At 43.6% G+C, this 27,248-nt stretch overlaps 1 long non-coding RNA gene across 3 annotated transcripts in view; it reads right to left on the bottom strand.

The window, feature by feature from the left end:
• The window catches only part of LOC112444181 (uncharacterized), a 61,748-nt gene that overhangs the window by 7,297 nt on the left and 27,203 nt on the right, over positions 1 to 27,248 (bottom strand). The window contains exons 3-4 of one of the 3 annotated variants that reach the window (XR_009492765.1): positions 13,345 to 13,439; positions 1,473 to 1,698 (exon numbers count right to left, since the gene is read on the bottom strand). This is a non-coding gene — a long non-coding RNA (uncharacterized lncRNA). The other 2 variants (XR_009492766.1, XR_003032421.2) reach the window with 2 other exon arrangements.

Genomic DNA, 27,248 nt, shown 5'->3' with positions numbered 1-27,248 from the left:
CCTGTTTTTTCTCAGCCTATGCTTTCTTGAAGTGGACTGTTTTCATGAGAGTAACAAAAAGTAGAGAGAGATAAAGCAAGAAAGAAAAGATAGTGGAAATTTTTGCAACTAGCATTTTACTGAGCTCTTACCAGAGTGGTAGACTCCGGACTAAGTGCTTTATTTAACCCACAAAGGAGGTGCTGTTATTATCTCTCTTTGACAGAAAAGGAGACTGAGATATGAAGGTTAGAATCTTCAGCCCTGACTGGATTCTAGAATGTGCTTAACCAGAGTTGGGCTTCCCTGATGGCTCAGCAGGTAAAGAATTCGCCAGCAATATAAGAGACACACGAGACACAGGTTTGATCCCTGGGTCAGGAAGATCCCCTGGAGGAGGAAAATGGCAACCCACTCCAGTATTCTTGCCTGGAAAATCCCATGGATGGAGGAACCTGGCAGGCTCTGGTCCATGGGGTCGCCAAGAGTCAGACATGACTGAGGTGACTTAGCACACACACGTAATATTAAAGAACTATTAATATTAGGCTAAAATCCAAACAAAAGCAGAAACCCAGATAAATAAGTAGACCTCTGAGGACGCTTTTTCATTGAGGGTGTTTTCTGAACTTGAACTTCCACTGTCAAGGCCTCTTGGATAAAGATCCACAAAAGTCAAAGCCCAGGAGTCTAATAGGAGATTTTTCACATGTAAAGTTGGGATCCTATTACTCAGCCATAAAAAAGAATGAAATAACGTGATTAGCAACAACATGGACGGTCCTAGAGATTATCATACGAGGTGAAGTAAGTCAGACAGAAAAAGACAAATATCATGCGATATCATTCATATGTATCTAAAAAATAATACAAATCAACTTATGTGAAAGATAGAAACAAACTCGCAGTTGTAGAAACAAACTTACCATTACTAAAACGGAGAAGGGAGTGGGAAAGATAAATTAGGAGTATGGAGTTAATAGATACCACTATATATAAAATAGATAAATGATAAGAATTTACTGTATAGCATAGGGAGCAATATTCCATAACTTGCAATAACCTATAGTGGAAAATAATCTGAAGCTGTACACCTGAAACTAACACAATATTGTAAACGAACTGTTAGTTTAATAAGTGAGTTAATTAAATAAAACTAACGTTGGGATCCTAAAGAGTGAGCCACCATGCCTTCCTCCAGGGGATCTCCCCAACGCAGGGACTGAACCCAGGTTGAATCTCTTGACTCTCCGGCCTTGGCAGCCGGGTTCTTTACACTAGTGCCCCCTGGGAAGCCCTTCCACAGACACACTATTCGGCCAAGAACAGTCCTGGCCCTGGCATAATGGGTTTAAGTTTTCCTCTTTGCATGTAATGTCGAAAATGACTTTTCCCAGGAAAAAAAGTGTTATCAGATCAGTTTTTTTCATTATTTCTGTTTAGGTTAGATTTCCAGACTTTCCTTCTCCATATGCAATGAAAAGGTCACACTGTTAAGAAACACACATAGCTGTATTTATTTGTTTCATGTGAGGTTGATTAAAGCCACTTTGTCCTTGATCTGCACTTTGCCTTATGCAGAGTTCTGCTACTGTCTTCCTCCATAGCTGTTTATTTTCTCTTCTCAGCCCTCCTGAATACATCTTGGAGCAGAAAGGGAATTTCATCTTCTTTTCCATCTTGGTGGAATAGGTACTGCAGAGTGGCCACCACCGCATTCTGAAACATGTAAGCTGTTTTCTTTACCTTCCATATCCTAAACACTGTTCATGACCTTGTATATTATCTGAAGTCAATGATCAAAAGAGCAGTTGGATATTTCATCAGCTGACACATTATATTACATGTGTTTCAGTGAATGAGGGATGATGGTGAATGGCTCAACTTGAAATGTTATGAAAGAGAGATTATTAGGGTCGAGATAGTTTACAACCCTCAGAACAGGAATTAAAGGTAGGAAATTAACAGACACATTACTGTGGTGCTAAATACGCTGAAGGAAAGCACAGCAGGGGCTGGAGTCCACTCTGGTGTCTGTTAGGAGGGAGAGGCTGAGATCTGGATAAGGAGGTCCCTCTGAAGTTGAAATTAGCAAGAATAAACAGTAGGTCTACACAGTCCTGGATCTGAGGGAAGGGGTTTGAGAAAGGTCTACTGAGCTAGGTCAAATATTCTAATCATCTGCGCTATTCTCCGGTAAAAGAGCCAAGAGGTCAGCCCCTATCCATAAAATCAGAAAGAAAACAAACATTTGCATGTCAGAGAACCAGCATCAGGAAGTGAAAGCATCTTATTTGAAACAAATCAGGACAAATTTACAGCATCTCCTGGAAACCCGCAGGGAAGAGAGATGTTTCTACTGAAGAAGGAAGGGTGAATTGAATTAATTACATAGCACCCATTAGTACTAATTAAAGATGTGTAATGAATGCATCACTGGTATTTTCCTATTTAGGTTGCTCTTGGCTGCTCATTTTCTTTCCGTGAACACAGAAAATATTAATAAAGGCTTTCATAGAATTGCTTTAAACTTTGGAATCCAATTCTTCTTTTACCAGATAGCTCAGAGTACTTAATCTCCTAATTTTCTTTTTATGGGGAAATCCTTAAACTTGGCACCCCACTCCAGTACTCTTGCCTGGAAAATCCCATGGACGGAGGAGCCTGGTAGGCTGCAGTCCATGGGGTCGCTAAGAGTTGGACACGACTGAGCGACTTCACTTTCACTTTTCACTTTCATACATTGGAGAAGGAAATGGCAACCCACTCCAGTGTTCTTGCCTGGAGAATCCCAGGGACGGGGGGAGCCTGTTGGGCTGCCGTCTATGGGGTCACACAGAGTCGGACACGACTGAAGCAACTTAGCAGCAGCAGCAGCAGCCTTAAACTTACTCTTTTAGTTGAGGTCTTATTGTATTTACATTTTTAAAGAAGAGCTTGTTAACATCACTAAGGTATCTGTAAGAGGGTTTATCCTGCTTCCAGCCACAACCCCACTTACCCAGAAACTAGAAACCTGTGACCTATGAGCAAAACCTATGACCATAGATTTGGTACCAAGTGATGGAGAAACACTGACGAATAAAACCAAGACTTTATTTTTAAGGTGCAGCTCTGAAAGGGAAATAGACATATAAATAAATAATGCAATTCAATACGGTAAGTGCTCAAATAGATGATTATATATAGTTGAAGCACAACAGAGTAATTTATTTCTTTTTAAAGTATTCTATTTAAAGTATTTATTTGCACATGGATATTTACAGCAGCTTTATTTACATTTACCCAAACTTGGAAACAACCAAGATGTCTTTCAGTGGGTAAATGGATAAACTGTGCTATGCCCAGACAATGGAATATTATTCAGCACTAAAATTAAATGGCTATCAAGCCATGAAAAAACATGTAAGAAACTTAAAGGCATATTACTAAGTGAAAGAAGCCAATCTGAAAAGTATACATACAGTATGATTCAAACTATATGATATTCTGGGAAAGGCAAAACCATGGAAACAGGAAAAAACAGGGGGTGTTGGAGGGTGGGAAGGGATGTATTGTCAGAGCAGAATATTTTTAAAGCAGTGAAAATGCCCTGTCTGATAATCTTCTGATTACATTATGCATGCATGCGTGCTCGAAAAGTCGATTCAGCCACGTCTGACTCTTTGTGACCCCATGGACTGTTGTCCGCCAGGCTTCTGTCCATGGGATTCTTCAGACAAGAATACTGGAGTGATTTGCCATGCCCTCCTCCAGGAGATCTTCCCGACCCAAGGATTGAATCTGCGTCTCTTCTGTCTCCTGCATTGCAGGAAGATTCTTTACCTCTGAGCCACTGGGGAAGCACATTTATTCAAATGCATAGAGTCTAGAACATCAAGAATGAATCTAATATAAACTGTGGACTTAAATGCCAATGATGTGTCAATGTAAGTTCAGAGAGTGTAACAAACATACCACTCTGCTGGGGGGACTGTAATGGGGGAGGCTTTCCATGTGTGTGTGTGTCGGGGTAGGAGGGAGGCAGATATTGTACCTTCCTCTCAGTTTTTCTGTGAACATACAACTGCTTAAAAAATAAAAGTTTTTAAAAATAAAAATTTAATCAAAATTTAAAAAATATTTATTAAGTAGCTACCAGATGGCACAGTGGTAAAGAACCTGCCTGCCAATACAGGAAACAAGAGATTCAAGTTCAATCCACGAGTCGGAAAGATCCCCTGGAGGAGGGAATAGCAACCCACTCCAGTATTTTTGCTGGGAAAATCCCAGGGACTGAGGAGTCTGGCAGGCTACAATCCACGGGGTCACAGAGTCAGACACTACTGACTGACTGAGCACCCACACATAAGGAATAAGTCTGGCATCCTTTGTGTGGAGGTGGGAGCAAGCTTGAGAAGAATATTTTTCTGAGGCTCTTGGGGAAGGTTAAGGAATGTGACTGTCATTATTTAAAAATCTCCCAACACAGATCCCATTACCTGGGGCCCAGTGCTGGAAAAGAGAAACTGAAGACAGAATTCTCTCTGCCCAACACTTCCGGCCCAGATCACCCTCTTCCTCCGGCAGCCAGGATGTATTGAGTCACACAATGAAGTCTCCCGAAGTCCCAGAACAACAGCAAGGACACGTGGCCAAATGAGGGCGCTTTTATCAGAGGCCAGGGCTTCCAGCAAATGTTTAACCAACAGGCTTACTTTTTACCAGCGGCATAGTTACCACAACCTCTCCTTGCTGATCAGAGGTCAATAGAGGCTTTGAGAATAGTTATTGATTCATGAAGTCGAATTATTCCTCAGTCCTTGCCAAACATAGATTCCATTCCTCACCCAGAGTAACTGGTCTGATGTAGTTACTACCTGGAGAAAGATATTCTTCAAAGCCCTACTGTATAATAGAATGCGTAATCCTAACATCTAGGTCGCTGACATCTGACTTCATTCGACACCCAGATTAATCGCCTTTCAAAGAATATGTTGACTTTGCCACCACGTTAGTCAGTGTTTACTTTGGGATCAATAATGCAAGTCAAAACTTTAAGGGTGGAGCTGAAAGCCTGCAGATTAAAGAAGCTTCAGACAGGGAAGAACTAAAGCAATGTAATGAGGAAACAGAAAAAAAAACACACATGTGGACTTTTCGCAGCGACACTTTTGCTTTGGAAATCTCAATCAGGATTCCTGCTGACGCCAACACTGGCCTGACTCTTGGGGTTTTTTCCAGAAGGAAAATCAGACTTCAGCTGCCCAATTCAGTGAATTGTGCAATGCCGACTGTTTCTTCCCTGCGATGGGAAGTAAATGGGAGTAAAATTTGTGATTCACATCTTTATTAATAGCATTCATCACGCACACCAAACGTGGGATACGCATGTCACTCAACTCTCATCACACAAACCATCCTACACAATCTGGACTGAAAAAAGCTTTCTGCCAGAAGCTCACTACAACAGCCTTTTCAAGCAAAACCTCAGTTTATACTTGAGGAAGCTGAACCTCAAAAAAGTTTTGTTAGCCTTGTAAGAGTCCTGCAAGGAACAGTAGAGCTCTGGGTTGCCAGGCTTCCCATCTGCTGTACAACTCTTACTGCCACGCGCCGCTCTGTTCGTTAATGGACAAACAGCACTGAAGAACAATGCTTCTCAAACTTTACCTGCGGCAATTCCCTTGGGGTCTTTCGAAACTGAAGATTTGAGGCAGTCAGTCTAGCAGGGGCCTGAGATCTGCGTTTGTAACGAGCTCGCTCCTGGCGGTGCCAATGCTGGTCCATGGCCATCCTGAATAACCAGGTTGTAGACGTCTATGTGCTCTACGTTGCTCTCCCAGGCTCCTTACTGTCAGCAGCCGTGCTGCCTTTTTCTATCTCATCATGTATGGATTTTGAACTAGTTGGGACCTTATATCAGGTATTGAATCTGCTGCCGGCTCTTGTGTTTTGAGATAATGCTTAAGGGATTCATTTATTGACCATCTTCTTGCGGAGATTTTTTTAAAGTATGCTTAAGCCATTTCTACTTTAATGTTATTCCTTGTGCTCAGTTGCTCAGTCGTGTCCGACTCTTTGTGATCCTATGGACTGTAACCCACCAGGCTCCTTTGTCCATGGGATTTTCCAGGCAAGAATACTGAAGTGGGTTGCATTTCCTCCTCCAGGGGAATCTTCCCAATTCAGGGATCAAATCCGCCTCTCCTGCATCTCCTGCATTGGCAGGCGGGTTCTTTACCACTGAGCCACCTGGGAAGCCCTGGCGATGATTAGCACTTTTTTTCCTTGCTTGCCTACTCAAAAAAAAAAAAAAAGAGAGAGAGAAATTTTTAATAAAGAGAACTATTTTTCCATTTTAATAACCAGGAAGATTTTAATGACAAAGACCGGAAAATATAAGCTAAGTATTGGCTTCTCTCAGTTTGCTTGTGGCTGAAGCGGAAAAATTTGTGCATTTGAAGACAAAATAACATGTTATGTGATCCTGGGCAAGTGACTTCATCTCTCTGAGTCTCAGTTTCATCATCTGCAGAGTGAGGGGGCTGATGCTCTAAGTCCATTTTGGTGTTAATGACCAATAAAATAAATGGAAGCAGTTATAAAACCCTTGGACATAGTCTTGCCTTCTCTTGGGTCCCCCAGCTTTACCCATGACGAAGAGAGAGGGTCCTGATCACAGCCTCCATCCTTAGGGATGGAGAAAGTACAAACTCCTGAATAACAAGGAAGTACCTTTTGTTCTATCCTTCCCTCCATCTTTCTTTGAACTGTTGGTGCAGTGAATGAATGAGTGAGTGAGTGAGTTACCACAGGGCTATGAGAAAGCATCAGAAACACTAAATTCCAAACTGCCAATGAGCAGGAGCACAGGTCTACAGAGAAAGGCACAGAAGCTGTTGGCCAGAGGGGTGATGGAAGGCATTTTCAGCTACTTGATCCCAGATGCAAAGTGAGTCAGGTAAGGGTGCTGTTAGCAAAGCTACAATGCTGCTAAGGACTCCAAGAGGGAAGGAAAAGTAGCAAATTGGGGATTCTCCTTAGTTTGTATTTTAACCCCCAATGTTAAATTTTAATTTGAGCTGGGAATTGGGTTTAATCAAAAGCATTTCCAAAGGGAACAGAGCTTATGAAATTAGAACACATATGTGCCTTGCCTGGGTAGGTTTCAAGAGAAAAAGCCAATCTTGCAGGGAGGCTATGAACGTTTGGGAATTGTGGGCAGAGATAATTAAAAGAATCATAGATGTTAAAGCAGGAAAGATCCTCATCAATTAGTCCTACTCTTTGTGTGCTGTTCTCACAGGCAAACTTGAGACGTGGAGACAAGAAAAAGCCCACTGGGAGGCTGCTGACAGCACTCTTTATGCATTTATTTTCATTGTGGGGACTCAGGGTTTTACCAACCTTCCTCGGTGATTCCCAGACACTGTCAAGTTTGAGAGTCTAGCTTTGAGCAATTATCAGTCATTCACACATTTCTGTAAATAGACTTCGATTTCTGTCCTTACTACATTTTGTATTTATTTAAGAAGAAAAGGGAAGAGAACTGTGGTTAAATTTAGGATGCTATTTTGTAATGTTTCTGGGGCAAGGTAAGTTTGGAAAAAATAACCCAAATGGAAAGGTCAAATGCATTGGAGGAAAAAAAAAAAAAAACTTTTCTCAAAGTTCTGCTCAGGGTTAGCTTTGATTTTTAAAAAATCTTTTTTCAGTATCTCAGCATCAAACGGAGAAGGCAATGGCAAGCCACTCCAGTACTCTTGCCTGGAAAATCCCATTGAATGGAGGAGCCTGGTGGGCTGCAGTCCATGGGGTCACTAGAGTCGGACACGACTGAGCGACTTTCCTTTCGCTTTTCACTTTCACACATTGGAGAAGGAAATGGCAACCCACTCCAGTGTTCTTGCCTGGAGAATTCCAGGGACGGGGGAGCCTGGTGGGCTGCCGTCTATGGGGTCGCACAGAGTCGGACACGACTGAAGCGACTTAGCAGCAGCAGCATCAAAACATCCCTTTAAAGATGATTCTATAGAATGAGGAAATGGACCTGCTCATGAAGCCACCTCACCAGCTCAACTCATCCAACCACAAACTACTTCCTGTGTGGGTGAAGAGAGAGGGGGAGAGCCTTGATACAGTTTTCGAGATTAAACCTTCCACAGGGATGTCTACGTGTAGGTGAGCGTAGCCAAAGGTTTAGGGTGTTTCTCTGTCCTTTTCTCCTGTTACTCCTTGTCGAGATAGATTCCTAAAAGGAAGACATTTCATTGGACCTTTAGCCACCTCCTCAAAATCACACAATGTTTCTTGATGTAAGAGGCTGTTTTATTTGTTTTTCAGGAGTTTATACTTGCTCCATTCCTAAAGACAGAGGCTGTGGTCAGGGACCCACTTCCTTCATTGCAGATAAAGATGGAAGACCGATCAGAAGGGAAAACTAGGTTCAAGAACTTTATAACTGTTTCCACTTATTATATGGATTATTAGCCTCTAGTATGGACTTAGAACATCAATCCCATCATTCTGTACATGATGAAACCAAGATTTAGATGAAGTCACTTGCCCATTGCCACATAGCTTGTCTGTTAGCTCCTAATCCACAGTTCTTTCTGAGAGCTGATAGGTAAACATCTTTTCAGATTAGACTTTTCCAAGATTTGGCAGTAATTTACACACAAGGGCCCCAGGAGAATTGAGAAATCTGTATATTTAGTAGGAACGAGCCCAGTCCCTCCATTGAGACCTGAATTATTGAGGGAATATAGACACGGAAGACACAGAAGACAATGTCTCCATGCTCTTTATAGTTTTGTCGGGCAGATGAAACAGACACAGCTAAAGCAGAAAGCAGGGTCGCGCTCCACAATGTTGCTGGTGTTCAGTCTTTGAGTTGTGTCATATACTTTGCGACCCCATAGACTGCAGCATGCCAGGTGTCCCTGCCTTTAACTATCTCCCAGAGTTTGCTCAAACTCATGTCCATTGAGTCGGTGATGCTATCTAACCACCTCATCCTCTGCCACCCCTTTCTCCTTTTGCCTTCAATCTTTCCCAGTATCAGGGTCTTTTCTAATAAGTCAGCTCTTTTTATCAGGTGGTCAAAGTATTGCAGCTTCAGCATCAGCACTTGCACTGAATATTCAGGGTTGATTTCCTTTAGGATTGACTGGTTTGATCTCCTTGCTGTCCAAGGGACTCTCAAGAGTCTTCTACAGCACCACAATTCAAAAGCATCAATTCTTTGGCCCTCAGCCTTCTTTATGGTCTGACTCTCTCATCTGTGCATGACTACTGGGAAAACCATAGCTTTGACTACATGGACCTTTGTTTGCAAAGTGATGTCTCTGCTTTTTAATATGTGGCCTAGGTTTGTCATAGCTCTCCTTCCAAGAAACAAGCATCTTTTCACTCCATAGCTGCAGTCACCATGCTCAGTAATTTTGGAGCCCAAGAAAATAAAGTCTGTCACTGTTTCCATTGTTTCCCCGTCTATTTACCATGAAGTGATGGGACTGGACGCCATGATCTGACTTTTTGAATGCCAAGTTTTAAGCCAGCTTTTTCACTCTCCTCTTTTACCCTCTCCAAGAGGCTCTTTAGTTCCTCTTCACTTTCTGCCATTTGAGACGTATCATCTGCACATCTGAGGCTGTTGATATTTCTCCCAGCAGCTTGTGGGGAGCATCTTGACTCCAGCTTGTGATTCATCCAGCCTAGCATTTCACATGACATACTCTGCATATAAGTTAAATAAGCAGGGTGACAATATACAGTCTTGTATTATATCCTCCTTTCCCAATTTTGAACCAGTCCATTGTTCCATGTCTGGTTCTAACTGTTGCTCCTTGACCTGCCTAGAGGTTTCCCAGGAGACAGCTAGGGTGGTTTGGTATTCCTATCTCTGATCATTCATTTAACAAGGTCCTACATAACACTAACCCATTTCCATTTCAAAATTCAGCTCAGGTAACAGAATGGGAAAGACTAGGGATCTCTTCAAGAAAATCAGAGATACCAAAGGAACATTTCAGGCAAAGATGAGCTCGATAAAGGACAGAAATGGTATGGATCTAACAGAAGCAGAAGATATTGAGAAGAGATGGCAAGAATACACAGAAGAACTGTACAAAAAAGATCTTCACGACCCAGATAATCACAATGGTGTGATCACTGACCTAGAGCCAGACATCCTGGAATGTGAAGTCAAGTGGGCCTTAGAAAGCATCACTACGAACAAAGCTAGTGGAGGTGATGGAATTCCAGTTGAACTATTCCAAATCCTGAAAGATGATGCTGTGAAAGTGCTGCACTCAATATGCCAGCAAATTTGGAAAACTCAGCAGTGGCCACAGGACTGGAAAAGGTCAGTTTTCATTCCAATCCCAAAGAAAGGCAATGCCAAAGAATACTCAAACTACTGCACAATTGCACTCATCTCACACACTAGTAAAGTAATGCTCAAAATTCTCCAAGCCAGGCTTCAGCAATATGTGAACCGTGAACTTCCTGATGTTCAAGCTGGTTTTAGAAAAGGCAGAGGAACCAGAGATCAAATGGCCAACATCTGCTGGATCATGGAAAAAGCAAGAGAGTTCCAGAAAAACATCTATTTCTGCTTTATTGACTATGCCAAAGCCTTTGACTGTGTGGATCACAATAAACTGTGGAAAATTCTTCAAAAGATGGGAATACCAGACCACCTGATCTGCCTCTTGAGAAATTTGTATGCAGGTCAGGAAGCAACAGTTAGAACTGGACATGGAACAACAGACTGGTTCCAAATAGGAAAAGGAGTTCGTCAAGGCTGTATATTGTCACCCTGTTTATTTAACTTCTATGCAGAGTGCATCATGAGAAACGCTGGACTGGAAGAAACACAAGCTGGAATCAAGATTGTGGGGAGAAATATCAGTAACCTCAGATATGCAGATGACACCACCCTTATGGCAGAAAGTGAAGAGGAACTCAAAAGCCTCTTGATCAAAGTGAAAGTGGAGAGTGAAAAAGTTGGCTTAAAGCTCAACATTCAGAAAACGAAGATCATGGCATCCTGTCCCACCACTTCATGGGAAATAGATGGGGAAACAGTGGAAACAGTGTCAGACTTTATTTTTCTGGGCTCCAAAATCACTACAGATGGTGACTGCAGCCATGAAATTAAAAGACGCTTACTCCTTGGAAGGAAGGTTATGACCAACCTAGATAGCATATTCAAAAGCAGAGACATTACTTTGCCAACAAAGGTTCGTCTAGTCAAGGCTATGGTTTTTCCAGTGGTCATGTATGGATGTGAGAGTTGGACTGTGAAGAAGGCTAAGTGCCGAAGAATTGATGCTTTTGAACTGTGGTGTTGGAGAAGACTCTTGAGAGTCCCTTGGACTGCAAGGAGATCCAACTAGTCCATTCTGAAGGAGATCAGCCCTGGGATTTCTTTGGAACGAATGATGCTAAAGCTGAAACTCCAGTACTTTGGCCACCTCATGCGAAGAGTTGACTCACTGGAAAAGACTGATGCTGGGAGGGATTGGGGGCAGGAGGAGAAGGGGAGGACAGAGGATGAGATGGCTGGATGGCATCACTGACTCGATGAACATGAGTCTGGGTGAAGTCCGGGAGTTGGTGATGGACAGGGAAGCCTGGCGTGCTGCGATTCATGGGGTTGCAAAGAGTCAGACACGACTAAGCGACTGATCTGATCTGATTTGAAAGGTTTTCACCCAGACAATGCTTATAAATTTTTCTACTTGACTCTTAACATGTGACAGGGCTTGCTTGTGCCATAGCTTGGTAAGAATGTCAAAGACCAGGAGAGAAGAAATAAGTATATTTTGTAAATGGAAGGTCTGTGAATTGTGGCCAGAGAGCAAACAGTGGCAGATTCTAAGTTCTAAAGATGTTCACACCAACAGATACCCATTCCCATGTGCTTTTTTCAAAATTAACACATATTCCTTCTATTCAAATGTGAGATCTATGTTCTTTCCCTCTGAATCTAGACAGAAACTCAGGATTCCCTCCAGCTGACAAGCAGCAGAGGCCAGGCTTCTAAGTCTTATAGCTCAAGGAAATGAATTCCGCCAAATATCTGAATGAGCTTTTCTTTAATATATATATTTATTATATTTATTATTTATTTGGCTGCACTGGGTCTTAGTTGCGCCACTGGGAGCCTTCAATCTTTGCTGCGGTCTGTGGGATTTTTCACTGTGGCAGGTGAACACTTGGTTGTGGCTGGTGGGATTTAGTTCCCTAACCAGGGATTGAACTCTGGCCCCTACATTAGGAGTGTGGAGTCTTAGCTATGGACCACCAGGGAAATTTCCCGAATGAGCTTATAAGCATGTTTTTCCCCAGTTGAGTCTCCAGATGGGAGTGCAGCCCAGCCAACATTTTAACTGCAGCCTTGGGAGACCCTGAGCAGAGAACCAAGTTAAGCCATGCAGACTCATAGAAAGTGTGAGAAAAACGTGCTGTTTAAGTCACCAAGTGTGTGGGAGTTTGCTGGGCACCTATGGGTCATCCTGCTGGGGAGGCCACGTGGAAAGATCACATGGGGATGAAGAGGCACCCCAGGGAGCCCAGCTATTTCAGCCTTCAGTTGTTTGAGTCCTCCAAGCATCAACCAGTGGAGAAGGCAATGGCATCCCACTCCAGTACTCTTGCCTGGAAAATCCTATGGACAGAGGAGCCTGGTAGGCTGCAGTCCATGGGGGTCATTAAGAGTCGGACATGACTGAGTGACTTCACTTTCACTTTTCACTTTCATGCATTGGAGAAGGAAATGGCAACCCTCTCCAGTGTTCTTGCCTGGAGAATCCATGGGACGGGGGAGCCTGCTGGGCTGCCGTCTATGGGGTCGCATAGAGTTGGACACGACTGAAGCAACTTAGCAGCAGCAGCAGCATCAACCAGTAGACATGTGAATGGCCTTCAGATGATTCCAATTCCTAGACTTTGAGCCCCATCAGATGAGGCCAAGAAGAGCAGAGATAAGCTCTTCCCACTGAGCCACATCCAACTGTAGATTCATGAACAAGATTTAAATTGTTTTTGTTTAAAGCCACTAAATTTTGGAATAATTTGTTATGTAGTCAAAGCAATAAGATAGGTTTAGACAGTTTCCCAGATCAGCTCCTCATTTACCCTGACCTGCCTTTCCTGGTGTGTTTCTTCATTTCTATCACTTTGATGATGGCCTCTAGCCATCAGATCTTGCTTTCTGACTGTGTAACGTTGATACCACTCCAGCAGACTTTTGCGTATGTCCCATGCTTTGTACATTATTTCTACTTTGATCCAGCTGAATCGTTCTTGGAGCACAGGCAAGTTTCAGATGGACCACAGAGCTCAGCCTCTATGCATTTCACGTAATGTACTTACCTATGTCAGTATCCATCAGCCTCGATCCAAGCCTAAGCTCCTCCAGGTCAGTGGATTTGTAATTCTGGATTAACTCAAGATATAAGATGCTCAATCTGTGGAGTGAATGAATAAATAAATGGATATAAGTTATTTTGCTGCATGGAAAGTAAAGATCTGTTCGGCATCTTTGCCACTGAGGGACTTACAATCCAGTACTAAAGGTGTGGCCCCAATTATAAATGGTAGGAGAGGAGAGACAGTAGTATTAGCTTGGGAGACTTCAGAGAAGAAGAGAAACTTGAATTTAACATTGGGAAGAAATCCGTTGGATTTGGGTGAGAGCAAAGGAGACAGAAAGACATTTCAAATTGGAGACCAGCATGACAAAATTATGGAGGTATGGGGAAGAGAAAAGGAGCTGAATGGTGGTATGGGTTTTGTTTTTTTCTTTTCTTTTTTTTTTTTTTTTTGCTGTGCAGGAGCACCATATGGAATCTGAGTTCCCCGACCGGGGATGGAACCTGTTCCCCTTGTGATGGAAGCACAGACTCACTGGACCACTGAGAAGCCCCAAGACCGGCATTTTAAGGACCTTAAAGAAATGTTCCAGTCAGCTCTCTTCTGGGGAGAAGTGGTGGTAATGTCTATGGCTTCTTCACTATCAGATTTCACAGCACATACTTATGTGCTTTGTTCCAGCTCTATAATCTAGACATATTGTCCACTGAATACCCAGAGTTTTCATTTACAGGAACAATGCTTGTTAATTATTGTATGGGCTATTTATTAACCTGTTGTGAAGCTGCCACCAAATTATTCCATACCAACCTAAACTCAATGAAACTCCAGTTCATCTCTGTGTAGATTAACTTGATTATGAATTAAGGTCTACAATTGCAAAGCCAGAACACACAGATTTCTTAAGCATTGAGACGCATGAATAAAGCTGCATACCACGACTAGAGGCTGCCCACACAAAGTTCACGTAATCCTAGGTGCTATAATGTTAATAACTCTGACCTCACCAGAGCTGGTTGAGGTATAATGAGAATAGCGAATGTGTTTGTTAACTGAAAACATCTGAGTTGCATGGTTGTTATGGCAACACATATTATACAACTTATGTCAGAGGTTTGCAATGACATAAAAAGGGAAACAGGACCATCGTCATGGAATCCAAATATGTTCAGCCCAGTCACAAAGCAAAATTCTTAATATAGGAAGAGTGACCGAGCCTCATGACACAAGATTAGGAGACAACTCATCTGGGGAGAAACATGGAAACTGAGTAGAAGGAGTCAGGTTACACAACACGTGTGTGCCTACACGCTCAGTCTCTTAGTCGTGTCCAGCTCTGTGTGACCTATGGAAAGGATCCTCTGTCCAAGGGATTCTCCAGGCAAGAATACTGGAGTGGGTTGCCATTCCTTTCTGGGAGATATGGCCAGCCAGTCCTGCCTCTTTGTATCCACAGACCACACCCTTGGATTCAAACCCACGGGTAAGGAGGGCCAACTGTGCAGGTTATTTTACGTAAGGAACTTGAGCATCCTTGGAGTTTGGTGTCTCCAGAGGTCCTGGAGCCAAACTCCTGCGGATACTAAGAAAGAACTGTATCTATACTAGGTTGGCAACACATCAGTCGGGGTAACCTAGTTATGCTGTGTAAACACCAAATCGCAGGGACTTAAAATTCCCCGTATTATTGGTGATTCAGACCGTTTATCTGTCATGGGTCAACTGAAGCGCTCTATTCTGCTTTATCCTCATGCTAAAAAAAAGACGACACAGGCCAAGGGCAGCTCCATCTCTGTGTTTCCGAGATTCCCTAGATGGCCAGTGTAGGAAAAAGAAAACACGGCATTATGCCCCAGCTTTGTACGTTTTGCCTTGAAGCGACCGTATTCCTTCCAGAGGCATCACATTGGCCAGAGCCAGATATGTGGCCACTTAACTTAAAGAAATGCAAATTCTAAAGGAGATGCAGATGTAAAGAACAGACTCAGGGTCACAGCTGGGGAGAGAGAAGGTGGGATGACTTGAGAGAGTAGTATTGAAACATACACATGACCATATGTAAAATGCATAGGCAGTGGGAATTTGCTGTGATGCAGGGAACCCGAAGCAGGTGCTCTGTGACAACCTAGAGGGGTGGGATGAGGAGGGAGCTGGGGGGAAGTTTAAGAAGGGGGGGACATAGGTATATCTATGGATGATTCCAGGCTTCCCCTGTGACTCAGCAATAAAGAATCCACCTGCAATGCAGGAGCCACAGGAGACCTGGGTTTGATCCTTGGATTGGGAAGATCCTTTGGAGGAGAACATAGCAACCCACTTCAGTATTCTTGCCTGGAGAATCCCATGGACAAAGGAGCCTGGTGGGCTACAGTCCATGGGGTTGCAGAGTTGGCATGATTGAAGCAACTTAGTGTGCACTCATGGCTGATTCATGTTGATGTATGGCAGAAACCATCACAATATTGTAAAATAATTATCCTCCAAATAAAAACAAAATTAAATTTAAAAAAAAGACACTACTGGTATAAAGTCCTGACAAGAAATTAGCAATGAAAACTAAATGAAGAAAAGCTAAAAATTAAAAATAAAAGCTACTTTATGTTTTAAAAAAGAAATGCAAATTCTATAAATAGCAAGATCCTACTGTATAGCACAGGCAACTGTAGCCAACATCCTTTAAAAAACAATGGAAAATATAAGCATAATGGAAAAGAATATGAAAACGAATATGTATATACATATAACTGAGTCACGTGGCTGTACAGCAGAAATGAACACAACACTGTAAATCAACTATACTTCAATACAATTAGAAAACAATAAAGAAATGCAGATTCTATCATATGCCTGGGGGAAGAAGTTACAAAACTGGGTGAAGAGCATCCATGAAGAGCACACCAGCAGGCTTCCCATCCCCAGTACTGCTGACATTTGGCCTGGATGTGTCTTTGTTGCCGGCTGTCCTGTGCAATACGGGATATCTAACAGCATCCCTGGCCTCTGACCCCTTCATGCTAGCAGCAGCCGTCTGGAATGGTGATGACTAAAGATGTCAGCACATTCCATTTGCACTGGCTTAGAACACTGCGCGTCACAGTCTGTACCCTTATGGGCTCTGTGGTTTGACTGCGAAGCTTTGAATCTCCTCTCTTTCTCTTCCTAGCTGTGTGACCTTAAGCAAGTTACTTAACCTTTCTGGGCTTGTTTCTTCAGCTGTAAAAAGAGGGTACTGAGGGCACCTCTGTAATATCGTTGTTATAAGGATTGAATAAGGTAATACAATATTTGTAAAGTGCTTAGAACAGTACCTGGCATATGGGGAAATATATAAAAATACACCTCAAATTAAAAAAAAAAAGCATCTCTTTTTAGAGTGGCCTGAGATATGCAGCAATATCTCTGGGTTTAGGCTTATTAAGGTTTTAGGTCACAATGAATATGTCATTTAAAAAATGAGTCATCAGGGCTTATATTAATGACATACAATTAATCTTTAGTACTGTGTGAGTGACCTTGGCTGGAGAAGGAAATGGCACCCCACTCCAGTACTTTAGCCTGGAAAATCCCATGGACGGAGGAGCCTGGTAGGCTGCAGTCCATGGGGTCACTAGGAGTCGGACATGACTGAGCGACTTCACTTTCACTTTTCACTCTCATGCATTGGAGAAGGAAATGGCAACCCACTCCAGTGTTCTTGCCTGGAGAATCCCAGGGACGGGGGAGCCTGGTAGGCTGCCGTCTATGGGGTCACACAGAGTCGGACACGACTGAAGTGACTTAGCAGCAGCAGCAGCAGAGTGACCTTGGCAAAGAACAAAGCAGTTCAATCCTGTAAGGTTAGAAATGAGAAGGAATTGGAGTAACTAATGAGAGTGGCACAATAGACTGGTATGAAAAGGAGTACGTCAAGGCTGTATATTGTCACCCTGCTTATTTAACTTCTATGCAGAGTACATCATGAGAAACACTGGGCTGGAAGAAGCACAAGCTGGAATCAAGATTGCGGGGAGAAATATCAATAACCTCATATATGCAGATGACACCACCCTTATGGCAGAAAATGAAGAGGAACTAAAAAGCCTCTTGATGAAGGTGAAAGAGAAGAGTGAAAAAGTTGGCTTAAAGCTCAACATTCAGAAAACAAAGATCATGGCATCTGGTCCCATCACTTCATGGGAAATAGATGGGGAAACAGTGGAAACAGTGTCAGACTTTCTTTTTTGGGGCTCCAAAATCACTGCAGATGGTGATTTCAGCCATGAAATTAAGACACTTACTCCTTGGAAGGAAGGTTATGACCAACCTAGATAGCATATTGAAAAGCAGAGACATTACTTTGCCAACAAAGGTCAGTCTAGTCAAGGCTATGGTTTTTCCAGTGGTCACGTATGAATGTGAGAGTTGGATTGTGAGGAAAGCTGAGTGCCAAAGAATTGATGCTTTTGAACTGTGGTGTTGGAGAAGACTCTTGAGAGTCTCTTGGACTGCAAAGAGATCCAACCAGTCCATTCTGAAGGAAATTAGCCCTGGGAGTTCTTTGGAAGGAATGATGCTAAAGCTGAAACTCCAGTACTTTGGCCACCTCATGCAAAGAGTTGACTCATTGGAAAAGAATCTGGGAGGGACTGGGGGCAGGAGGAGAAGGGGAGGACAGGGGATGAGATGGCCGGATGGCATCACTGACTTGATGGACGTGAGTCTGAGTGAACTCCGGGAGTTGGTGATGGACAGGGAGGCCTGGCGTTCTGCAATTCATGGGGTCGCAAAGAGTCGGACATGATTGAGCGACTGAACTGAAGCCTATGCTGCTTCTGCTTTTTCCTTCATGGGCTGTTTGTACAAAGTGTTTTTAGAGGGCAAGAATTCAAAGCCTATTCTTTTTCATTTGAATGCTGAGTCAGAGCAGAGTGGTAATAAGGTTTAAGACAAATCAGTTTGAACCTGAGGAGCCCGGAAACTTAGAAAGGTTGCTGCTCATGAAAAGTAAAGCACAGTAACTCTTTTAAGTCCAACAAAGTTAGCCTACATACTCAACAAACACAATTGGCTATATGGTACTGTATTGCACAAAGTTTTTAATACTTCTCACACAAATAATGCATGAAAAACAAAGAAAACATCTTTAACCTTACAGTACTTTTACAAGTACAGTAGTTCACTATGACAGCTGGCATACAGGGGCTGGCATCACGTGAGTAGGCAGGAAGAGTTGCTGACTGGAGAAGGGAGAGAAGGTGGGAGATGGCAGAGCTGAAGGGCCCTCAGCAACAGCAGCGGAGGGCGAGCTGCAGCTGAACTCAGGCCGGACGAAGATTGGCACAGGTTCTGGCTCCTTGCTGGAACCAGGTGCATGTTTGCACCTTTGAAAGTTTGCCACTTGAAGGTTTGTATGCAGGGAACTTACCGTAAGCCCACTGAGAGTGGGCAAGAGTCAGGACAGACTCAGAGGCCAGAGGGCCCTGGGCAGCCAGCCCACGTCCATGTCACACATGTCACTGCTTCAGGACGCACACGTCACTGCAGTGCAGCTCAGCGAACCTTTGCTCAGAGTCCATCCATTTGGATGGTGCTAGTCTGAGACCAGTCCAGGGCTGACCCATAGTATCTGCCCAATAAATGTTTGTGCAATTAAAGGCACTGAACTTCAGAGCTAGCTGGCTTTGAGGGGAGGACGAGGAGAGGGGAAGCTTGGTTTCCATCTGGCATCTACAAGGAGGGGGGGACTTATATGCACTTTACTTCTGGTGTCTCTTGAAACCTCACTAAAATGATGGTGGAGGGGTTTTTGAAAAGATACAACCCAGAAGAATGGGGAGCCTGGGAGAGGAGACAGCAGCACCCATATTTTGGAAGTTGGAGAAATGGCTGGTGAAGGGTCTTGCTTGGCAGAGCCAAGAAAGCTGAATTTGAAACTGGCAGCAGGGAAAATAGAGACCCAATATGATTAATAACACAGAATGAATGCCTCAGAGCCCCGGAAATTGGCAGCAGCAGGCACTTTTGAAATTGAGGGGGAAAAAAAGGATTGCTAAGGAGGCTTGTCCGAGTCTATCAAAAAAGCAGTCAGACCCACAAATCTTCCCTCATTATTCCCTCCCTTTGGCAGAAGACTCAGAGGTTTTCTCTGAAGGTGATCTCTGGATGAAGAACATGAGTTTTGTAAAGGGTGGGGCGTTAGGTAAATGCAAGCCTTCGGCACCACTTGCTCACCTCCTCTGGGATACCAGAAAGTCAGGCCCCAGACCAGCACCTTCCAGGCAGGAGACTGGAAGAGTCTGCCCCGGAGACAAGAGTCTGCTGTAAAGAATCTGCAGATGAAGAAGAAACACCTAAAGGCACAGATAATATTAGGCTTCCCAGTGTAATGGTCCAGCCAGCTCATTAGGTTGATAAACCCTAAACACATTCCCAGAGCTTTCTAAGCATATTTTAGTCTCCACTTCTTATCTATGAATCAACAACCAAAGGCTACTGCCTGCCAATGAAAGTCTCAAACAAGATAGGCCAAAGTGAATAAATAGAAAAATGCAACCTGGAGGAAACAAACTGTGCAGGAAGAAGAAAACTCGCTTTGTGAAGTCGCTCAGTCGTGTCTGATTCTTTGCGACCCTGTGGACTGTAGCCTACCAGGCTCCTCCATCCATGGGATTCTCCAGGCAAGAGTACTGGAGTGGGTTGCCATTTCCTTCTCCAGGTGATCTTCCCGACCCAGGGATCGAACCTGGGTCTCCCGCATTGCGGGCAGACACTTTACCCTCTGAGCCACCAGGGAAGGTTTATTGATATTCTTAAGAGATAAGGAAAAGCTTGCAACCACGAAACATGAAACGAAGATCATGGCATCTGGTCCCATCACTTCATGGGAAATAGATGGGGAAACAGTGGCTGACTTTACTTTTCTGGGCTCCAAAATCACTGCAGATGGTGACTGCAGCCATGAAATTAAAAGATGCTTACTCCTTGGAAGGAAGGTTATGACCAACCTAGACAGCATATTAAAAAACAGAGACATTACTTTGCCAACAAAGGTTGGTCTATTCAAGGCTATGGTTTTTCCAGTGGTCATGTATGGATGTGAGAGTTGGACTGTGAAGAAAGCTGAGCGCCAAAGAACTGATGCTTTTGAACTGTGGTGTTGGAGAAGACTCTTGAGAGTCCCTCGGACTGCAAGGAGATCCAACCAGTCCATTGTGAAGGAGATCAGCCCTGGGATTTCTTTGGAAGGAATGATGCTAAAGCTGAAACTCCAGTACTTTGGCCACCTCATGTGAAGAGTTGACTCATTGGAAAAGACTCTAATGCTGGGAGGGATTGGGAGCAGGAGGAGAAAGGGACTACAGAGGATGAGATGGCTGGATGACATCACTGACTCGATGGACATGAGTCTGAGTGAACTCTGGGAGTTGGTGATGGACAGGGAAGTCTGGCGTGCTGTGGTTCATGGGGTCACAAAGAGTCGGACACGACTGAGCGACTGAACTGAACTGAACGAAAGATGAACACCATGCTATCAAAAGAGAACATTCGGAGAACAAATATTTTGTTAAAAATTTAAAATATGAAGACATAATTTAAAAACAATAATTGTAAAGTTTAAAAATAAAATAAAATTTAAAAAAATAAATAAAAACAATAAAAGTGTTAGAAAGTTAATATAGCTGGAAATATTTTTCAGGTGGCAGAGCAAAAATAAATGAAAAGAGGAGGAAATATAATAAAATTGGAGAATTAGTATAGAATGTTCATAGGAAAAGAGAACAGAAAAATCAAAGAGAAGATATTATCTATGAAATAATTAAAGAAAATTTCTCAGAAGTGAAGGATATGAATTTCCAGATTGAAAGAACCCATCAAGTACCCAGGACAATGCTGAAAAGAAACACAAAACCAAGGCACTCTGTCAGGAAGTGCAAAACCACTTGGGACAAGGTGATACCCTAAAACTTTCAGAGGGCAAAAGCAGACATCAAATGATTGGGAACTAGAATGCCTTGTGAATCAACATGGTAAACCTCAAATTTTGAATAATCAAAGCAAGCTTCAGAAGAATACCATTGAGACAAACTTAAAAACATGCTAACCTATATTCATTTTTCATATATTAATTAATTCTTCATATATATGCTGCTGCTGCTAAGTCGCTTCAGTCGTGTCTGACTCTATGCGACCCCATAGACAGCAGCCCACCAGGCTTCCCCATCCCTGGGATTCTCCAGGCAAGAACACTGGAGTGGGTTGCCATTTCCTTCTCCAATGCATGAAAGTGAAAAGTGAAAGGGAAGTCGCTCAGTCGTGTCCGACTCTAGTGACCCCATGGACTGCAGCCCACCAGGCTCCTCTGTCCATGGGATTTTCTAGGCAAAAATACTGGAGTGGGGTGGCATTGCCTTCTCCGCTTCATATATATATGTATCTGTAAATAAATGCATAGAGTAATAAACCTCAAATTCAGAACAGCTATTACTTCTAGGGGAATATGTTATTACAGAGAAATACATAAAGTACTTCAAATATATATACATAATATATACATATATATGTATATATGTGTGGGGGTGCTTAGTCATGTCTAACTCTTTGTGACCGCATGGACTGTAGCCAACCAGTCTCCTCTGTCCATGGGATTTCCCAGGCAAGAATACTGGAGTGGGTTGCCATTTCCTCCTCCAGGGGAAACTTCCCAACCCACGGATCAAACTGGCATCTAATTCATTACCAGAGCCCCACCTGGCAAGCCATATATATATATAAATATAAATATAAACTTTGGTGTAGCAGTTTTCAGTTCAGTCACTCAGTTGTATCCAACTCTTCTCGACCCCATGGACTGCAGCACACCCGGCTTCCCTGTCCATCACTAACTCCCAGAGCTTGCTCAAACTCATGTCCATCGAGTCAGTGATGCCATCCAACCATCTCCTCCTCTGTCGTCCCCTTCTCCTCCTGCCTTCAATCTTTCTCAGCATCAGGGTCTTTTCCAGTGAGTTAGTTCTTTGAATCAGGTGGCCAAAGTATTGAAGTTTCAGCTTCCACATCAGTCCTTCCAGTGAATATTCAGGACTGATTTCCTTTAGGCAGTTTTAGGTTCATAGTAAAACAGAGGAAGGCATAGAGGTTTCCCATTTACCTTCTACCCTCATGTATACCCAGACACCCCCATTACCACTTCCATTATCAACATCCCCACCAGAGTGCTGCATTTGTTATAATCAGTAAACCTATACTGACACCTCATAATCACCCAAACTGCACAGTTTATCTTTGGGTTAACTTTCGCTGTTGCACATACTATGTGTTCATATTTAGTCCCTTCAGTCGTGTTTGACTCTTTGTGCCCCATTAACTGTGACCCACCAAGGTCCTCTGTCCATGGAGTTCTCCAGGCAAGAATACTGGAGTAGGTAGCCATACCTCTCTCTAGGGGATTTTCCCGACCCAGAGATCAAACCCAGGTCTCCTGCATTGCAAGTGGATTTTTTTACCATCTGAGCTATCAGGGAAGCCTGCACAGTCTATTCAGTTCAGTTCAGTTCAGTCACTCATTCATGTGAGCCACCCGCACATTCCACGGGCTCACACAAATGTGTAATGGCATATATCTACCACTACAACATCAACAGGGTAGTTTCACCACTCTAAAATCTTCTGCTATGCTTTACTTATTAAAAAGAAGGGGAATCCGAATTACACACGGCAAGCTGGGTTAAAGGCATACAGGTGTTTAATAATTAATTCTCTGAAGTATTGCAAAGCTGTTAAAGTAGTTCAAAATAGAAAAGCTCATTGTTATGTCCTGGGTGACCTTCTGAAAAAGCACCTGGGATTACATATATACATACACACACATTTGTTTTGAAATTTCTCCACCACAGAAACGTGTATGGGACCATTCCTCTCGTTTCTGCATCTCTCAGCCTTTATAGCAACTTGATTTCATCAGCTAAATACAAAGCCCTTCTGAGGTGAAGTCAGCAAGCATTACACTCCCTGACTGCCGAGCCACGTGACTGATTTATTAGGGATAAGGAAACCTCCTTCTCATTATTTTTTTCCTATTGCTTTTTAATCACGGGGGTCCTCAGAAGAGTGTCACGATTGTCTCTAGCTGCAAAGGTGACTGGCTAAAGTAAGTAGGGGTCGCACTTGTCAGAGATTGGACTGGCTATATCTCAGTCAATTGGCCATATGTATCATAACTCTTGACACTTGAAAAGCTCTCTTAAATCACAAAAATTCTTAACTTTACTTCTGCTCAACGTCTTTAAAGGATCAAAAGGTAGGAGACATGCTGGAGTTGGAGGACAGATGTCTCTGGCATTGCCCAGTTCATCTCCTCACATATCTTGTTCAAGTCTCACTTTCACCTTCTGTTGAATCCTGAAAGACGGGGGAGTGGAGGCATTGATTTCCAGTACTGGGGCTCTTATTCATCAAACACAATCCTATTGGCAGGAATCTATGATGAGGACCCTGGGAGAGTTCCATGGGTCTGTCATCCCTGAAATATAGACTCAATCTCCATTCCAAGAAGAAATGGTCTCAAAGATTCCCATAACACACATAATTGATTCAGTGTTAAAACAGTGGAGAGCCAGTGAAAATTTACCAGAAGAGAGCTCGTTCACTGTGACTATTTTGGCCCCAAATAGTGGTTGGAAGGCAGGCTCTAGGGACAAAAGCTTGTCTTAAAAAATACCCAGCAGATTTTTGAAAAGGAGGAACAGAAGAACGTAAACCTTGAGGAGGTATTAAAAGGTATTACCAGGCTGGCGCCAAGATCATCCTCTGGTCAAGCAGGATAATGGCCGGGGTTAACCTCTGGCCTTTCAGGTTTCAAGTGTGCGGGGTAAAAACGATAATACCAGTGCTTTGTCGTGTAAGTCTGAAGATGACATTGGTGACTCACACCAGTAGGATATCATCTAGTTATTTTTCCCATAGGAGCCATAGATTTGTGTGGGCTATTTACTCTCTCCCTGTTCTTCCTGACAAGAAAAGAATGTTCTTTGAGAGAACTGAGCAGGGTTGGGGCAAAATGTGTCTTTGCACAGAGCAGGTAAGCAGCTTGCCTCCTTTGTAATCCCCTTGGGCCCTAGCTTCCCTCGGTCACATTAATAATGCCTGAAGTTCCTGACCCTAGAGACTCTTTCCCTTTTCTGGCCCTGCGTCCTGTGGCCGGTCCCTTCTCCAACACGACCCCTCTCTGATCTGCCTTTAAGCCCCACGGACCCCTCTGGGCTCTGGATGAGCTTCTTCAGCTCCTTTTGGTGAAAATCAACGCATTTGTCAAAGCCTCTCTCAGTTGGCACCTCCTAGGTAAACCCTTCTGGGGCTCCATCCAGCAGAACCAGCTATGCTATGCTCTGGGTGGCCAATGGCATCTTGCATTCATGTTTCATATGCATTTGAACTTCAGGAATTCAATAAGTACTATCTTTTTTTGTGAACATGCACGTTTGGGTCTGCGACCATGAGCCCCACCCCACCCCACCCCACCCCAGGTCGGAGACTGAATCTCAATCATGATGTATACAGTGCTTGCCTCAGAGAAGGGCTCACTAGAAATTTGGTGGATGAAAAAATAAACATCTCTAGGCCAGAAAAATTAGCCCACGCTGAAGCTGGATCACAGAGTGGTTTGATCTCAGATTTTAACAGCACATTGAGGTAGGACTATCCTGGTTATCTAGTCCAGTAGCAGTCACTCAGGATCAGAACTGTGGTAGTGACTGCAATTGAAGAAGGCATGAATCTGTGGAGACCAAGTTTAAAAAATCAGGATTCAGTACCAGGGGTGCTGAATTGACTTGAAATTCTCAAATACTTTCTAAGGAAAACAGTAATCCACTTCCACCTGGAGTTTAAAATAAAATAACCTGTTCTAATGTATATTTTTTAAAAAATTGTGATTATTTAAGTGTCTTTGATTGTTTTCCTTTTATATCATTGTGGGGGTAGGGTGGATGATGAATACTTGAGTAACATCTGAAATGTTCCTTGCAGCTCTAAGTTAATAATTGAGTTGGTGGCAGGAGCTGCCTGAGAAGGGGGAGGTCACAGGAGGCTGCTGTATTATTTAGGAAACCATACAGCTTGCTCCCATCCATTAGCACTAAAGGAAGGACCGAGCGTGGGTACATTGTTATCTTTAAACACTCACTAAATGGCACTCACTAAATGGATGCTTTCTATGGCCCCAACTGCCAGTGGTACTGAAAACACGATGTAAGTATTCACGCTGCAGGAAGGCCCCTGCACACCAATGCAGAAAACTGTCAGCAGCACCTCAAAGCTAAGACTTTATTTTTATCATTGGGTATAGAGTCCTGAGCCTTGCCTGGTGACTCAGTTGATAAAGAAGCTGTCTGCAACGCGGGAGACTGCCTGCAATGCAGGAGACCCAGTTCAATCCCTGGGTTGGGAAGATAACCCCGGAGAAAGGAATGGCAACCCACTGCAATATTCTTGCCTGGAGAATTCCAAGCACCAGAGGACCCTGGTGGGGTCTCATGGGGTCTCAAGAGTTGGACACAACTTAGCAACTAAACTACTACCATAGAGCTAACTGCTCTGGCCTGCATGGTTCTTAAATGAAGAGTCCTACGAATATCCACCCATCCCCAGTGCCATTGTCCACAGGGATGCGCCAAAAGCCTTGTTGTTGAACGACTCGCTGCCTCTAACCCCTGTGACTCTGCTGATGCTCTGGTGTCTGCTTCCCATCTGGCTGCACCAGAGGCGGGAAGCATTTCAGGGTGCTTGGCTTCTTAATTCTAAGGGTGCCTGCTCTGGTCATTCTCAACTCCTACCAAGAAGTTTATTGAAAATATGGCTGCTTTATAAGGTGCGTGGTAGAAAGAGAGCTGGTTTGGTTACCAACTCATTGGGATCTTCAGCAAACGCCTGAGCTTCCTTCTCCTTTGCCTGGCTGGTAAAACTCTGCCAGGACTTTCCACTCTGTCCTCACTCTCCCCAGGAGCTTCTCTGGTGCACTTTATAGTTTACTGTATATCACAGATGTCATAGAAGCACAGAACCCTAGAGGTGGAGAGAAACACAATCTACCTTACACAAAGAAAAGTTAAGACTGAGCACTGCATGGAAGCTGAGATTCCTGCCTCTTTGGAGCGATTTGGGGGATTCAACAGAATCTGTTGACTTTGTTACAGATCTGGATTCTTGAACTCTTAAATAGAAATTGCTTAAGAGGCCAGATGGTGGCTCAGCTGTAAAGAATCTGCCTGCAATGCAGGTGATGCAGGAGACGTGGGTTCGATCCCTGGGTTGGGAAAATCCCCTGGGAGAAGGAAATGTCAATCCACTCTAGTGTTCTTGCCTGGGAAATTCTCTGGACAGAGGAACCTGGAGGGCCACAGTCCGTGGGGTCACAAAGAGTCAGACATGGCTGAGCGACTGAGCATGTGCAAGAAGCTAGACGAGCATTCAGGTGAGGCTTTGTTGGGACTCACGAGGGAGAGAAAGTAACACGTTCCCTTGCTCACTCCCTGGTTGCAAGGAGCAGTGAGCTGGTTCCTTAAATGGGGTCAGGGCAGGGGCAGATCGCTGGGCCAGGCTGGAAGGGTGGCGTAGGTGGTCTGCCCACCCCCTCAGAGGTGCTGTGTGCAGGGATCAGGCATGGTGCCCTGCTTTTTCTCCTGGCACCTCAGAAGTGGCAGTTGGGCTTTGGCCCTTTTGTGTCTTATTGTTCATACTTTGCCCCAACTGCACATGTGTGCAGTTATTTTTAGTCCCTTATTGTTTCTTTGTCTTCTTTTGCTCAAAGAGACTTTTGTCCAGGTGCAAGCACTGCCAGTAAGGGTCTCAGGTCCCAGCCCGTCTCCACTTTGCTGCCCAGCAATAACCCTTCCTTTTGATTATCCTGTCTTTCTGGGTTACTATTTCAA

This window comes from Bos taurus, chromosome 24, assembly GCF_002263795.3.
Source record: "Bos taurus isolate L1 Dominette 01449 registration number 42190680 breed Hereford chromosome 24, ARS-UCD2.0, whole genome shotgun sequence".
Taxonomy (NCBI): Eukaryota; Metazoa; Chordata; class Mammalia; order Artiodactyla; family Bovidae; genus Bos; species Bos taurus.
Note: the sequence above shows the minus strand (reverse complement) of the source record. Positions and strands in the feature narration are given on the sequence as shown.